Source organism: Ambystoma mexicanum, chromosome 1q (assembly GCF_040938575.1).
Source record: "Ambystoma mexicanum isolate Mex_15411 chromosome 1q, UKY_AmexF1_1, whole genome shotgun sequence".
Classification (NCBI taxonomy): Eukaryota; Metazoa; Chordata; class Amphibia; order Caudata; family Ambystomatidae; genus Ambystoma; species Ambystoma mexicanum.
In genome coordinates, this window is record NC_090922.1 from 41,405,581 (window position 1) to 41,420,649 (window position 15,069).

A 15,069-nucleotide genomic window follows, 5' to 3' on the forward strand; every position below is an offset into this window, starting at 1 on the left:
TGTGTGGCGAGAGAGGAGAGATAAGAGGGAGGGATACTGAGGGAATGAGAGTTGGAGAGATAGAATGAGCAAAGGGAAGAACAATTAGGCATTTGAGGAGTGGAGAGAGGAAGGGGAAGAAGAGGGGATGACAGATGGGAAACGCTAGAGAGAGAATGGGCAGAGGCTAGTAGTGGGAGGATGGAGGGATATTGGAAGGGGGAGTGAGATGGGAGGGGGTGAATGTGGAAGGGTGGATGGATGGATTGAGTTTTTATGTGAAGTGGGCCTTGATTGTGAAGGAACTCCGTCCTTAGATTTTTACACACACAGACATAAACCCTGAGAAACAAGAAAGTATAAAACAGAAAAATAATGAATACCTGCACAGATGCCACAAGGATCTATGAAGGGATTTTACTTTCTGAAGCGCAAGGCCTCTCTGAGACCCTCCTAATGGGGCTGAGAAAACTCCAACCAATCATTATGTTTACCCCACCTCCCGAATGTTACTCTGATGGCCAGAGATTCTTCAAAGTCTCCAAGGGACAGCGTCCAGGACTTCCCAACATTTTCAGTTAAAATGAGCCCGAGCCTCAGATGGGCCCTATGACACAGCAACATGGTCCTTTAATTCAGGAAATTAAATATGTACTTTGCAGTGCATACATTACAGGTTGCATTTTCTGGCACCTTCAGGCCCTCACCTCCCCCGGGTCTCTTGCAGTATCCAGCAACCTTCTTATCACTTAGTTACATGTTTACTCCGCCTTCCTCCACATCAGCACCCTGCCTGCCCACGATAAACTGCAGCCATTAACTCCCTTGCTGCATTCTTTTTACTTCAATATAATTTAAGCACCCCACGGGTGCTTTGTACTGTTTTACCCAGCTATTGGTAAGGGGGCTCCAAAACATCTTTTTGAAATGGCTCCCACCAGCCCTGTTTCAGACGGCCCTGCAGTTACACAATTGCTTTGCATTCACTTCTGATTTTACTCTGATTTATGCAGGTAATGATCAAAACACTGGAATGGTTCCATGTGCGACGACACAAGTTTACATTCTCAGCGGGCAGGCCTGTGGCTTCATGTCAAATTGTAGCACATTATGGCCAACTGGAACCTCATTGTTCGTTGTCTCAGCTGTGAGGCAGTGTCTTGCATGGACAGGCAATAAGGCCTACTTCGCATCTATCGTTTGGACACATATTGGGTTGTTAGCTTTCTTGATTTAAAATAGTCATTCTGATATACTGCACATTTTGGGCATGGACACCATTATGGATGAATTTAACAGACGGCAACTGTAAGTGAGCTTGTAATAGTAGTACTTTCAATAAACATTTTTACATTCAGAATGGTTTGTGTGTACTAATCTCCTGAATGAAATGCAAAGCATTATGCCACGCTCCTTTAGACACATTTCAACAGAAACCCATGTTTTAACCAACGATTTTAAGGGGTTTACAACTTGTTGGTGCAGATGTGCTAACTTTTGCAGAATAAGGGTTAAGAATTCGGTAAGTACCAAATAAAAAAAATCTCGCTGCCGAAACTGATAATCAAATGTCTGCACTTATGAGTACAGGATGAATGACTATCCGCGGAGTTGTGGTTATGGCTACACGGTGGTGGAGAGAGACAGTAACCCGTCAAAAGGGCCACCAGGAGCTAACTTCATTGCCCCATATGGAGTAGGAGAGCGTGGATTTTGGTATAACATTTCTACTGCAGTCGCCACAATATAGCCCAGGCCAGGGGGTGGTGATCTAAAGTGCTCCAACAGGTTGAAAGGGGTAGCATGATAGTACATTTTATTCAAACATGTTTTTCTAATATTGGTCATTTCTTGGGAATAACAATAAAATAACAAAATTGAAATTAGGTAATCTTTCGGAAATACTCATGTTTCAAAATGTAGATGTTTCATAACCAATTCAAGGACAAACAAAACACATTTGGATGACGTGTTTTACTGGATAAAGAAATTCAGAACATCAAACCACGAATTAATGACAGCTAGCTCTTGTATGGGAATCTTTCAGTGTTATCCCCAGTTTCAGAATTCATGCATCCGTGTGGGGACGTCGACCCTCAAGCACAGGGAGCCCACAATCTTAAAAAAAGACATTCGGAATTCATGATCTGCATTTCACGGAGACAAGTTCACAGATAAAGCCTGTTCTCTCTTGAGCTGAGCAAACGAATGATAGATACATCAACAATAGTCTGAAATACAATTGTGAAATTCAACAGTTCATCTTCAGATTTACAAGAGAATCTAATTCGCTCTTTAGTTAAAGATCTGCGTTTCTAAATTAATTGATTATGATCATTTATTTAGTAGTTTGATCCTTTCTATATAATGCTTTAGCGCTCCAAGAGAGCTATGGTTGTCTGTAGTGATACATTTTCATCTGCTAGTTCCTGTAATAGGTTTCCAGCTGCCTGAAATAATAAGTAAGGCCAAGAGAATGCAAATGAACTTAATTTTATTCATGCTGAATTAATTTTCGCCTCAGCGTCAGTGCCGCTGTAAGATGAGCAGCGCGAGACCGTGAGGTCACGCAACCTAACAGTAAACTATAAAGAAAACCAGGCCAGTAATGGAGGCAGCTTTCGGTGACAGGGTAGTTAGAAAACAGGGCACCAGCGGGAGGCTGGGTCGCACTGGCCACACACTTGACCCCAGGAGGGCACCAGGGGGGGCGGCGCCCCCCCCACCCCTTCCTTGGCTCCGCCACTGAAGTAGGCATACGGTTTAGAAACCCTCTGGCATTTAGCAATGGCATAATTGATCCAAGATTCATGTAACTTGGAAACAATAAAAAGAAATCTATAGCAGATTCTAAAGTCCGTGGATCCAGTGGACACTGACACTTTGATTTATCTTTCCCAAGCGATTTACCTGTCGCTATTTACAAGGAAGTAGAGGTATGGCTGAATGGAAACAGGATCTCTGGATGCAAGTGCATGAGTGCTAGGCTTGAAGAGTTCTACAGATTCGCATTTTCCATGAGCCGTTTACAGAGTGTAACATCCTGGCTGTTGGCCTGACTTCTCTAGTTATCTCCAAAGGGAGCTTGAACCAGTGAATTGCATATATTTCTATGCAAGCCAGGGATACCGTTCAGTAGGCGAAGAGCCAGAGTAAAGTTGGACCCACCCAAATGGTGTCAATAGTTTGGTGCCACCGCAGGGAGTCCTAAGATACCTCTCATGGATCTATTCTCATGAAGTTGCAGTCTATTTGTGTTCTCATAGCCCCACAGTCCAGACCTACAGAACGCAAAGTTACTGTGCGCCACCATCTTACCTGGTGTAAATGTGTGCAGTGGCTGCATGTGCCTTTTCTCATGCCAGCCCTTTACATCACAATGTCAAGTCCCTTGCACTGACCTCTCTCTACCTGCTACCTTCCGTACACCTGGCCGCCACTATGTCCATGGGTGGGTCGCCACTAACACCTGACAAGCTGGATTGCAGAGCGCCCATTCCAACATGGCACCTGGCAATGTGTAACACTGAACACGACCTAAACTAAGATGGCGAGTATTGCCCTCCGGGTCACCAGGAGCTCAGTACGCAGACTGTCCCTCAAGAAGGTGCTCAGAGCAAGACCAATACATGGTGCACTGCAAGGCTCTGCATATGGCCTGACATGGTGTTCATTGCCCCATACTATTTTGCAGCCTGACTCCTGATTCTGTCCCCATTCTTGTCCCTTGTTATTCTTCCCACCTTATTCACAGTGGTTCACTTCATGCCCTCATGCTGCCAGCGCTCTCTGCTCCTACTCTGGATTTTGTGCCTTCCTCAAGTGCTCCAGAGTAGGCTTCTCACATTCAAGGAGATTATCAACTTTGGCTTTTCTCCTTTTGGGTTCGTTTCCCCTGTGGGATGCTTTGCTCCTACTATATTCCAGTACAGAATCCAGGGCGGGCAAATGGAGGGGACAGGCATACTTGCCTTACTTTAGGAGTGTCGTGCTGTGCAGTTCCTCCCATTCTCCCTCTCTCCACCTTCCCTTCTCTCTGCACTCTCCTTCAATGGTGCTCTCAATCTCCCCTATCTTCTATAATTGCTATTCTATCTCCTATCCTATCCCTCTGACGAAGTCTAGAAGGAAAAAGTTCAAGAAGGATCTCCTGGTCTCCAATCCAAGCCTTCCCATCGATGACACCTATGTCAACTCTTCTTCCAGTCAGACTTTCACCAACATCCTCTTTGTCGTTCCTTCGTCAGAACTTTGTATTCCCCCTTATTGTCTCTGTGCTCTCCCCTTTTTCTACCTCTCCCATTAATGGGGCACCTGCTGGGAGTTACTCTTGGCATCCTTCCTGTCCTCTAGGCTCCTCATTAATTTCCACCTAACTAGCATTATCTTGGTCCAGGGCTCTCAGCCCAACATCCTCCTTGATAGAGGTCTTCAGTCTTGCATCAACACCTTCCCCTCTCCTGCCACTCCTCTTTCTGCCACCCCTCTGCTGGGCATACCACACTCTTGTACCCCTACTCGGAAGACCTTCAGAAGTGACAACCTGCTCCACTTACCTACCCTCAACTCTCGCTCTGCCGTCAAACACTCCTCTGACATCTGCCACCTCCCTGAAGACCTCAACCTTGATGTCCTCGCTCTCACGAGACATGGTTCACTGCCAGCTCTATCACAAGTGTTGACACTCTCCTCCCTGAGGGGTATAAGATCCTCTCTAAGGCCATGCCTAACCGGCCTGGGGGCGGAGTTGCCCTGATCTTCCCAGAGTGTATCTCTTCTACTATCATACCCACTCAGGCCTACTCCCCTTTCAAATGCCTTGTCTGCAGGCTTGGTGTCTCTAATGGCCTCTCGCGGAATCTGGCCACTACCTACAGGCCCGCTGGCCAGGTCTCCCACTTCCTCTCAGAATTGGCTGACCTCACCTCTTCTCTCCCTGCCTCTTCCTCCAAGACTTCAATATTCAGCTCGAATCCCCCGATGGAGCCTTTGGGCTCTTCCGCAACCTCTATGACTCCCTTTCACTCTCCATTCTTCCCTTCAGTCCAACGCGCTAAGCCGGACATAAGGTTGGATGCTCTCATCTCTTCAGACAACCCCATCTCCAACCCTCTCATTACTCCTCTCTCCTAGTCTGATTATTATCTCCTGTCCTCTCACCTGGAACTTCTGGGTCCCCCGGCTAAGTCCCTGCCTGCACTGCCAGTTTCCTTCTCCGTCATTGAACCTATGAAGTGAGTGTCAGTTGCTGCTTTTGCCGCCACCTTCACTTCCCCTCCCACTCCTGCCACGGACTCTCACTCTGATGACACAGCCCTTACTAACTTTCAACTCTCCATCTCCAACACTCTGGACATCCTTGCCCCTGTCATGAGGATCCATATGAATCCTGCCTCCAAGTGCAAGTTCTGATATGACTCCAACCTGGCTGCTCTGAAACACAAGTGCAGAGCAGCTGAGCGGAAGTGGCAGGCTTTGAGCACATCCTCTGACAAACTGGCCTGCTGCCTGCTCCAAAAGCAAGACAGACTCTGCATCTGCTGGAAGAAGAGGGTCTATATACAAGCCTGCATCTCTGCGGCTACTAACAACACAGTTGCACTTTTTCAAAATCTGCAAGGAACTCGCCAACCCTACTGCAGTCTCCACTTCTCCTCGGTCTTCCCTGGTCCTCTGTACTTCACTGGCCTCTCACTTCATAAAAAAAAAACTCAGGACATCTTATCCTCACTCTCCTCTTCACCCTTTTCCCTCTCCCACTCTCAGACCTCCCTTGTCCCCCCTCCTCCTCTTTGTCTCCCATAACACCTGATGAGGTTTCTAGGATCATCCAAACAGGAGCTCCCCTACTCCTCCAGAACTATCAAGGACAACATTGTCTCCCTTGCTCCAGCCTTGCCCGATTTCTGCAATCACTCCTTTGCCACTGGATCCTTCCCCTCATGCCTCAAGCACTCCCTTATGCATCCTCTCCTGAAAAAACCTTAACCAACCCTTCCTGTCCTGCAAACTACCACCCTATCTGCATTACCCCCTTTGTGGGCAAACTCTTGGAGAAGCTGGCCATCTCCCAGCTTATCCACCACACTGAATCTGTTGGTTGTCTCCACGACCACCATTCTGGCCTTGGAGCTGCCACAGGCACGGAAACAGCTCTCCTGAACACCCGTGAAGACTTGCTCTCTAATCATAATTCCAGCTCTCCCTCGTTTCTCATCCTTCTGGACCTTTCCTCTGCCTTTGATACGGTCAATCATGCCACCCTGATAAATCGTCTTTGTGATACCCTTGGCATCAGGGACCTGGCTCTGGAATGGTTGACCCCCTTCCTCTTCGACCGACGTTGCCAGGTTCAACTGGGGGTTGTAGGTCAAAGGATCGACTACAAAGGATCGAATGGTCAAAGGATCGACACAAAAGGACCGAAAACAAAAAGGATCGAAAACGGGTTTTTTTTACATTTTTTTTGTGTGGTAAAAACCACTTTTTTTTCCCTAAATGAAAACCCCCCAACAAAATATATAATTAAAAAAAAAATGCAATCCTTTTGTTTTCAACCCTTTGTAGTCGATCCTTTGTCTTTCGATCCTTTGACTGTCGATCCTTTAACTGGACACTCAACTGGGCCCTTTTCTCTCTGCCATCTCATTTTCCACCTGGGGTGTCCCTCAGGGCTCTACCCTCTCTCCTTGGCTTTTCAACATCTACCTAGCCGCTCTAGCCCATTTGATCTCTACCATCTCTACTAACTTCCAGTGTTATGCAGATGACACAATGCACTTCTTTCAGCTTCCCCCATCTGCTATTCAGGCATGGTGCACTGCTAAAGATATCTACCTTAATGCGAGTAAGACAGAGATCCTTCTCATCAGGACCTGTGCTCCCTCTTTCCCTCCCACACTCTGGCTGCTGTGAGAAACCTGAGGGTATTCTCCCAAGTAGACCTCGAGAATCCCTTATTCAGGTGGCCAGGGGAGGGCTGGCGCTCTCAGATCCCAACCCTGGGGGTGGACGAGCGAGGGAGGATTGCCTGGGTAGGGGAGCTCGGGGTTGTGCTCGGGGCAATACCCCAGGTGAGAAACAGAATTATACCAGAGAAGAAGAAGAGGACGAGATCTCTGAGACCTTTGCAGGTTGTACCACATCTGTCTCCCTTCCTCCCTATAAATCGCTCTTCTCCAAATCCCATAACACCTCCATATATAACAAATGCTCTAGAATCCCAAACCCTGTTGCACCAAGAAACTATCTCTCCCAGACTCCCAATCGTTCTTCTCCACATCCCTCTACCTGTTCTTTCCCAAACACCCAGTCTACTTTAGCAAAACACTATTGTTCCCACAATCCCACTGTTCCTTTTACGATAATAATCCTGGTCATTCCGTTTGTTTCCCAAACTCTGCCCATCTCATCCTTCTGAGTTTATCAGCCCCCCTGGTACGAGGATTGTAATTCTATATAACACCTTTTCCCCATCCTACCACGTAGGACAATCAGATACACCTATTGGCTTGTTTGAGGAAGACACCACTTCTATCTTAACCACGAATAATAAAACCAATACTCAAATATTAGTACTAGGAGACTTTAATCTGGGCTTCGATGACCCAAATGACCAGCATGCAGTGATACTAGCCAATACTCTCACGGAACTGGGTCTTACACAAAGGGTCAATCAGCCAACTCATGTCAAAGGTAGATCCCTAGACTGGGTGGCGGACCTCAGCTGTAACACAGTTATCACATCTGTAGAACGGTGCAACTGGTCGGATCACTTCCTAGTGAGCCTTACTATCTAGGACTCACTGCAACTTGCCAGTATAAACTGCCTGCCCCGCAGTTGCTCATAAGGAATAAGCAGAACATAACGGTGGACAAGCTAAGGCCCTTTCTTCGCCCAATCTTCAACCCATTACCTGACACTTCGGACCCCTCTATGTTAGTAGACCTCTACAATGCCACTGTCTCGCGTGCCATTGACGAAATTGCGCCTCTTAAATTGGGTAAAAGTAAACCTAGAGCCCATCTCATCTCATGGTTTACCCCGAATTTAAAAGCTATGCACACAGCAAAAAGGAAAGCGGAAGTGCTATGGAAAAATGACCCGACTGTAGCCAATAAAGACAATTTAAAGAACATCACCTTGGCTTATAAATCGGAAATTATAGAAACTAAAACGAGAAAAGTACGACAATAGGATTAGCAAAGCCAGTTCAAGCACTAGGGAACTATTTAAGATGCTTAGAGAACTGGAATCCCCTGTCAATCAGCCAGACACATGCAGCAAGGATAAAGCATGGTGTACCAACATCCACAATGCCCCATCTGCGAAGATCTCACTCTTCAAAATAAAATGTAGCCAAAAAAGAATTGACCTTTCCTCACTTAGGCCTTCCTTTGAGCTCCTGTCCTAACTCCAAGAAACCTGAGCAACAATTCAAATTTGCCCAAGTTTCTGTCTGTGAAGTTGAAAATATCATAGCCTCATTTAGGCCCTCAAGATGCCAGGGCGACACCTGCCCAGCATCCATTATTAAAGAAGCAGTCAAAGACTTGGCCCCTTTCATGACCACCTTTATCAACGCCTCCTTCCACTCAAGTACCGTCCGTACCAACCTTAAGGATGCTTCGGTCTTACCTCTCTTAAAGAAACCTTAACTAGACCCAAGCATACCAACAAACTTCAGACCAATCACTACAGTCCCGTTTTTACTAGAAATACTGGACAAAGCAGCCTACCTCCAGATACAAGCATATCTGAAAACGAATAGCTTATTGGGACAGCTACAATCAGGTTTCAGACCTCAGCACAGTACCGTAACAGCCTTAATAGACCTGAAGATCCAGATTGATGAACTTCAAGACAATGGGAAACATGCCCTGTTACTTCTCTTAGATTTATTGGCGGCATTTGACTTAGTGGACCATCAAGTGCTCTGCAACCATTTATCCTCTGCAGCCCACTTCTCCAAAGAAGCTATAGACTGGATCCAATCCTTTTTGAGTAACAGGACCATGAGAGTGTTTGCGCCTTCTGATGCAGCAGACCCTAGTCCAAATACTTGTGGTGTCCCACAGGGATCTTGTACATCTCCCGCAATGTACAACATCTTCACGAAGCCTTTGTTTGATGACTTGGACCATCTGGGTGTCACCTACACGAATTATGCAGATGACACCCATATTCCCATACCTATGTCAGGAGACTATAAGACAGACCTAGCCTTGGTCGACAAAATATTCACCATCATTCAGGCATGGATGGCGGCACACAGCCTGTGCCTGAATGATGAGAAGACTGAACTCCTACTCCTAGGAGCTCCAGCCAAGCTGTCTAAACTCAGTAACCAATACCTCTCTTTCAAAATAGATGTTATCGATATCAAAGTGGCTAAAGAGGTACAAACCTTGGGCTTTTACCTAGACTCAGTACTGAACTTACGCAAGCAAGTGAACGCCACTGCCTCGGCAACGGCTTACACTTGCAAGCTGACCCACGCTTGTAAACCTTTTTTATCAACTGAAAGTTGCATTACATTAGCAAGAGCGTTAATACTCTCTAAAATCGACTATTGTAATGCCCTTTACTTAGGTGCCAATAAGCACATTATCAACAAACTCCAAATTCTACAAAACAATGCTATTAGACCTGCACTCAGCTTGCCTAAGAGAGAACATATCTCAGACGCCAGACAGCAGATAAAGTGGCTCTCAGTCAAGGATAGAATCCACCTTAAAACTGCCTCCCTGACACACAAATTTCTCAACTCTGCTCCGCAATATCTTATGGAAAAAATGATAAAACATACATCTACTCGACCTTTGAGGCTAGCCAATTCCTGCAGTCTAAAAGTCTAGAGATTCAAACTTTAAAAAGCTGGGGGCAGCAGTTTCCCGGTGCTTGGAGCCTAAGTATGGAACTCACTTCCTGCTGCCGTGAGAGCCAATCAGTCCTTCCCCAGCTTCAGAAGGGATAACAAAATCTGGCTGATCTCGAAAGACTTAACTGTAGCATAAAACTGTCTCTGTCTGCAGGCGGATCTACATAGCTACTAAACCTGTTGGCACATCCTTACATTACTCATTTGTACAGACTGAACAGAATGAATTTTGTTAGACTTTAATAGTTTTGTAAATTGTACAAATAATCTTTTATATATATCGTTCAGTGTTATATTCTGAGTTGTGCATGTGTTACTCTCTGTGCTGTGTTTTTAAAATGAAACAATTATCTCTATTACTGCTGTAAATGTTTGTGTGCTTGCCCATAGATAATGGGCTAACGTAAACTGTATATGCCACACTCTGAGCTGTGTATTTAAAATGAAACAAATAACTGTATTGTTGCTGTAAATATCATTTGCTTGCCCTATGTAACTTGTAAACGTCAATATTAATGCAATACGCCCAGATACTTTCGGGTTTGGGAGCGCTATACAAAGAAAGAAAGAAAGAAAGAAAGAAAGAAAGAAAGAAAGAAAGAAAGAAAGAAAGAAAGAAAGAAAGAAAGAAAGAAACACTGACCCCTCCTCTTTCCGACACAAAAAACGTCTTACCCCACGAAAGACAACAGACTAATACCAAAACTGTTTACCTGACATGTCCCAACACAAGCGTCAGGCAAAGTCAGGCAATTGACCAAAAACTCACACACCTGACAGCCCTTTCCTTTCCTCACAGGGATAAAAGGTGGAACACGAGAGCACAATATGAGCAAGGCAAACTGCACGACGAGAAAGCTAACTCAACATGGCAGTTCGAGAGGAGGAGATAGACGGCGCAAACCGAGAGGGTGACAAGGAGAGAAGCAACCTTGCCCTTTCCGACCAAGGCTCGTGAAAACTCCACATAAGAAATCATAAAACCACAAACAATTGCCAGCATGTTTTGCAACAGATGTCAACGGTACACGGGACCCTGCTCTGCTGATAACCAAGCCAAGAGGAGACACTTGCCACTGTGATACCGCCCTTGACTCTAGAGACAAGAAAGCCAAACGGTTCATCACAGCCAGTGAGTCGAGGGGAGAGCCGATAAGAAACCGAACTGTGTGGAACAAAAGTAGCAAATGACTAATTGAAGAAAGTACAAAGAGCTGTTACTGTGAGAGGGGAAAAACAGCTAGAGATGAGTCAGGCACCAGGTGGAAGCTCACTTGAGAAACTCTGGGCGAATACCCTTTGGTTGAAACTACTGTTACCAGAAGGCCTTTGGAACGGCGCGAGAAAGAGAGCAAAGTGATCATACAGGGGTCTATTAAAATCCTCTGTACAGTCGAAAGTCTTTGACCGGCAGATGATAGTGAAGCTAAGGGAAGTAATTCCTGCATTGTAAGAACTGTTCAAGGAATTGTATGATTGACAAAGTTGGCAAGAGTGAACCCGATGGAGGGATGCCGATAAAGAGGGGATGAAGCCAAAAGTCCAGATAAATAGTGTGTTGACAAGAGTGAAGCCAGCAGAGGGTTGTACACAGTGAACTATTTAAAAAGACATTAAGATTTGTGAAAGTCACAGATGAGATTGTGTTGAAAGCCGTAGTGAACCCGACGGAGGGAAGCTAACATTCAAGAATGGTCAGAGCCCGGAAGAGGGGAATCCAGGGGTGAAAACCCACCACCCACCGACCCGTGAATGCAACAGAGAAAGTCTTTTGAATCCAAGTCAGAGTGAACCTGACGGAGGGAGGCTGATATTCGAGAGAGGTCTAAGCCCGGAAGAGTAGGACCCAGTGGTGAAGAATTATTATCCAAGTCCAATCAGAGAGTAACTTTTGTTGAACGTTTTGTTTGTTATTTCGAACCTTTCAGGCCCTCTGAAGCAAGAGAACCAACCACCGATGGTCCTGATATCACTAAGAACTTTTTGTAGGTCTGAGCCCGAAAGAGTGGGATCCAGGGGTGAAAAGGCATCACCCATTGTGCAAGGCATCACCCATTGTGCAGACAGAAAGAAACATTTGTTTATTATTTTGGAACACATCAGATCCTCGGAGACAAGAGATTTTTTGTAGAAAAGAGACTTAACCACCGAAGTTCCTGATAGCTGAGAGTAGGACTGTAGTCTCGTGCTGGGAAAGCTCAAGCGTGTGCTGTGCTCTGGAGTCCTGCCTTGTCCCGTGCTAAAAATGTCGGGAAGGGAGACCCCAACTACCACATGCTGACTTATTATTTGTGAACACGTCTTTCTTTCTTGTGAACCCTATCCCACACCTTTTTGTATTTAGTTGTAAGGACTGACAATAGGTTTTTTAGTATAGGCCCTTTTATTTGACAAGACACCACTACGACTGCCTTATTTTTCATTTGATGGTCGTAGCTTGCTCCCATTTTAGCTTTGGGTTTAGATTAGGCGTTAGTCCAACCTGCAAATTCAGTTTAAAATAACACCCTTGAATTGTGATCACTTGTGTCTGTCTTTACAATGAGTTCCTTACACTGCCCTCCATGGGTGCCCTCCCCTTACCCTCCTGTGAGGCAAAAAACCTAGGAGTCATCTTTGACTCCTCTCTCTCCTTTTCTCCTCACATCACAGACATGGCCAAGAAGGCCCACTTTCAGTTGCACCTCCTTATAGGAATTCTCCATTCTCCTGCGAAAGTGTGAGTTAGATGCCCTCCTAGGCAGTGAAAAAATAAGCCTCACTGCAGAGTTTTGAGCAACTTGCAGTTGCTAAACCTGGTATTTAGGGATACCCAGCAGAAGGGAATTGCAGTAATTGGGTCTTGAATTGACAAGTGCGCCGACCACTGAGGACCGATCTTTGTCCTGAATAAGAGGCATGAGAGGTTTCAACAGTTTAAGTTGATAGTAAACTGTTTTGATAATCTCATTAATATGGCTGTTACAATTCATATTTGCTTGCCAAATGCAGCCAAGATTCTTAACCTTTTGGGAGTAATCTGTCTGAACATTAAAAAGGGCAGGGGATTGGCATAAGATTAGCTCATTTGTTTTTTGGACCAAATATGATAATCTCCATTTTAGACGGATTTAACTGCAACTTGTTCTCCAACATCCATATTTTAATTGCCTCAGCACATTCTAGAACGCGGGTAGTTGCATCCACCATACTGGTTAGCCGCACATACATTTGTGTGTCATCTGTGTATGAATGATATTGTAAATTACATTTTGAAAAAAGCTTCAAAAGCGGGCGAATGTACACATTAAAAAGCAGAGAGGACAAGGAGGATCCCTGGGGCACTCCACATGCCACTGGCAAAAGGTCAGAGAGAAATGGGCCCAGTTTAACCTGTTGATTTCGGTCCAGCAGAAAGGATGATAACCACCCCAGAGCATCCTCAGATAAATGTGCGACTATGGAAAGTCTGGAAAAAAGAATCCTAAAATCAACAGTATCAAAAGTATTATAAAGCTGTGCTCTTTCTGCATCTGCTTTCAGTAAGAACAAACTAACTTCTTTCAAGTGGCCGTGGTTTGGCCTAGCAGTACAAGTCCTTCATGTCCTGCTTTGGCAGACATGACTTTGACAGGTCCAAGCTAGAGGCAAACGGAAGGTAGCGATTAGGAACAGATGGCCTAGAGTTGTTCATTTTCGGTTTATCATATGGTAAAATCCATGCCATCCTATGGTGACATCCATATGAGGAATTTAAGATATCCTTTGAATAACAATAGGTGGCATAATATAGCCTTGTGTCATCTACATTTTAGGTCACTGTTAAAACTGTTATCATTACGAAACGAGTCATTCCAATGGATTCTTACTTGTGACTCACAAGTTACACATAGCATTCTACAATAGATGCAGTATCCTGCTGACCGATCTACATGATTAATTGCCTACATGTGTCCTTCTCCAGGCCGGTAATGGAACTTTGTGGGGTGATAGTTGTCATCTTACTAAGTGCCTAGAAGTTCCATGGAGCATAGAAAACGGCAATAGTACATTACACTTCCAACAATTCGTTCTAATCTACAGTGCAGACAGCTTCTGCTGGATTTCAGTCAGCTGTCAAGGAAGGCTCACAGGAAAAGTCTACCCACTCCCAAACATGCACAGTAATCTGAATGATAGATTTACAAGATGATTTGGCGATCTTAAATCTCAGACGTTTGGTTGGTTTGATGTATTCTTGCGTGCAATACTTTGTGCCTTTGCACGCCATCGTTTGTGGAAATGTAATTCTTTCAAAGATTTCAGGCACAACAGTCATGTTTGAGCTGGAGCTACCTTGGTCTTTCTAAATAGTTGCAACTCGATTGGCATGTTGTTTCAAAGGGGTTGGGTTAAAGACTCTACTGAAAGGACAAGTTAATGATTTCTGGAAGCACCGATGCCAAGTTACTCTCACCTACAGCTAGGATTTGAAAACCTTGTTAATGTTTTAAACAATTTCACATTCGATTTGCTACGACATTAATCAGAGAGACAGAGTGAGATGGTTTAGTTTCACAGCAATCTTTTTAAAACGTTCAAGTTGGCTGCCACGCCCCAGTGGCTAATGTGCTCCAGCAGCCCAAACTTTCTACATTGCCTTTTCTCTTTCTTGGGTCTTGTGTTTTTTTTAAAAGCCTGACTTTTTATCGTTGGCAGGGGTGATCTTATCTAGTGTAAAGGTATTTGCCTCATTATAGTTGGAGAGAGCGGGTGCCCTCGAGTTCAAGAGTAAATTCCCCACTTTGAATGGATTGAACTCCTCTCTGACTTTTTTAAAGTTTACAACTAGAAGATGTTTTTTAGCTAGGTGACGTTTATGGCTAGGAGATGGCTTTGTATTATATCACCGGATTATGGTGTGGTAGGATGCTGTGGGCATTAGTTCAGGAATTAGGACGCGAAAGAGTATTGGGACACAAAATAGTTAACCAGTAGGTGATGGGTGCAGGAGGCTGCACGAAAAGGTATGTTTTCGGTTGAGGCCTAGCGTAGGAGATGAGTTTATAAGATGAATCCTCTGCCAAGCAAACAGAGCCTTGTTTATCTCTGCAGTGTTGGATATGAAAAGATAATGGCCCGCATAACAGGTTTTCTGGAAAAATGCTGGTAATTCTGGCATGCCAGTACTACCGTTTCCGATAGGCAGGCCGCCGGAATTACTGGCACATTATAGGTCTGCGGGCACGTG

General features: G+C 45.0%; 1 protein-coding gene across 5 annotated transcripts in view; it reads right to left on the minus strand.

The window, feature by feature from the left end:
• Positions 1–15,069, minus strand: part of LOC138523933 (IST1 homolog) — a 433,705-nt gene that overhangs the window by 245,443 nt on the left and 173,193 nt on the right. The window lies entirely within an intron of this gene.